General features: G+C 46.9%; 1 protein-coding gene across 6 annotated transcripts in view; it reads right to left on the bottom strand.

Annotated features, from left to right (window-relative positions):
- Positions 1 to 2,500, bottom strand: part of LOC116045476 (extracellular sulfatase Sulf-2-like) — a 90,994-nt gene that overhangs the window by 29,888 nt on the left and 58,606 nt on the right. The window lies entirely within an intron of this gene.

Genomic DNA, 2,500 nt, shown 5'->3' with positions numbered 1-2,500 from the left:
GCTCCACGTGAGCACGGGCTTCTATGACTGTCAACATAGTCAGCATCTAACGTTAGCTACTCCGCTGTGAAGTAATGTCTGGCTACGTGAGACAAGCGTCCAGCAACATTGTTGGATGCTCCGGTCTCAGCCTGGCAACCTCCATGAACTTCGAGTCTGGGGATGAGGGGGCGGGGGAGATGAGTCTCTCCAGTATTTTGAATTTGTACTGCAGTAACTATTGTAGAAATATTGGCAGTTAAAAGTTGCTCACAGTTAAAGTTGCTTTGTGCTCGTTGCAAAAGGGCTGTGTGCAATCATTGAGGAAGTGGCTGTACTCAGATGCACAGAAGTTTAATAAGTCTGATATAATAAAATAAAAGTGCATTGTGTACCAGACAGATCAGCAGTAAAACGGGAAAGACAGTTAAAGTTACGGGAACAGAAGAGGAAGCTGCACCACACAGAGGACCCGACCCTGGCGTGTGTGTGTGTGTGTGTGTGTGTGTGTGTGTGTGTGTGTGTGTGTGTGTGTGTGTGCGTGCGTGCGTGTGTGTGTGAGAAGAAACAGTTTCTGCCTAGAAACAAGAAGACACCTCCCTGTGAGGCTAAAAGCTTGAGGGAGAGAATAGATCGAGGCTCACTTCAGACGAGAACTTGGTGGACCAAGCCCTGACTTGATGTCTGTTGCTAGGGAAACTTAGGGTGTTTTCACACATGAAAGTCCGAACCAAGGTCCGGACCAAGGTTCATGTTTTTGTTACATTGTAACATTTGATCCGGTAAGTTTTGGTTTCACACTGCAGTTATGCAAGCGCACTAAAGATCTCTACGTGACAAAACTACGTCCTGCCGTCATCACATACGTGAGCTGCGTCTCCAGATACTGATCATTGATTGGTTTGTAGACGGGCTTCCCCGTCCTCTCGTCTCCTCTCTCTGTGTCGGAGTTTTTTCAGCTGACTGCTGCTCTCTCCTACTGACTGCTGCTCTCCCCTACTGACTGCTGCTCTCTCCTACCGACTGCTGCTCTCTCCTCTACTGACTGCTGCTCTCTCCTCTACCGACTGCTGCTCTCTCCTCTACTGACTGCTGCTCTCTCCTACTGACTGCTGCTCTCTCCTACCGACTGCTGCTCTCTCCTACTGACTGCTGCTCTCTCCTACTGACTGCTGCTCTCTCCTCTACTGACTGCTGCTCTCTCCTACTGACTGCTGCTCTCTCCTACCGACTGCTGCTCTCCTCTACTGACTGCTGCTCTCTCCTACTGACTGCTGCTCTCTCCTACCGACTGCTGCTCTCCTCTACTGACTGCTGCTCTCTCCTACTGACTGCTGCTCTCTCCTCTACTGACTGCTGCTCTCTCCTACCGACTGCTGCTCTCCTCTACTGACTGCTGCTCTCTCCTACTGACTGCTGCTCTCTCCTACTGACTGCTGCTCTCTCCTACCGACTGCTGCTCTCCTCTACTGACTGCTGCTCTCTCCTACCGACTGCTGCTCTCCTCTACTGACTGCTGCTCTCTCCTACTGACTGCTGCTCTCCTCTACTGACTGCTGCTCTCTCCTACCGACTGCTGCTCTCCTCTACTGACTGCTGCTCTCTCCTACTGCCGCGGCTCTTTTTGTTTTTGTTTGAGACAAACGGAAACCTACACTGTACATTTACTACCACTTAACAAATAAACTGCTGATGTATTCTCTGCTCTGATAGCCGACAGCTGTCTCTCATGTAGCCTACACACTAAGCACCGAGCTATTCCTTAAAGGAGCTTCCCCGGTCTTATAACACAAGGAGAGCCTGCCAGAACTTCTTGTATTTGGTCCGAAAGTCCGAACCATCCAAAAAATGCTTTCACACTATAAACGAACTGGACCATGGTTCAGTTTGGTCCGGACCGAGACCACCTCTTTTTATCGGACCAAAATTTGGTCTTTTGATCCGGACTGTGGTCCAGGGGAGGTTTCACACCTCTAATTTCTGAAAGTCCGGACCAAATGAGGTATGTGTGAAAACGCCCTTAGTCTCTCTTTTTTTTTTTTTTTATTTAACCTTTATTTAACCAGGAGAAATCCCATTGAGATTCAGAATCTCTTTTTCAAGGGAGTCCTGGACAAGACAGCAGTACAAAAGTTCCATATTTAAAATATACAGCAAAAACAGACAACATCAAACAGAAAAAAAAGTTGCCAAATTAACATCAAATCCACATAATCACCAGCAGCGCTCAGTAGCAGCACATGTGCATTTAGTACTCAAATAGTCCTTCATCCTAATTTTAAACTATATCAATGTTGGTAGGTAATCTAATTTAAGATGTTTCTGCAGTTTATACCAGGATGATGGAGCAAAACATTTAAAGGCACTTTCACCGAAAACAGTTCGCGTTCGGGGAACGTCATACAAGATTTGTCCATATGATCGAAGATTACATTTCCCGGTAGTGACTTTAGGAGTCAGGAGAGAACATAAATAAGGAGGCAGTTTACACAGTATGGCCTTAAAGAGAAAAATATACCAA

This window comes from Sander lucioperca, chromosome 12, assembly GCF_008315115.2.
Source record: "Sander lucioperca isolate FBNREF2018 chromosome 12, SLUC_FBN_1.2, whole genome shotgun sequence".
Lineage (NCBI taxonomy): Eukaryota > Metazoa > Chordata > Actinopteri > Perciformes > Percidae > Sander > Sander lucioperca.
This window is presented reverse-complemented; position numbering and strand designations above follow the sequence as displayed.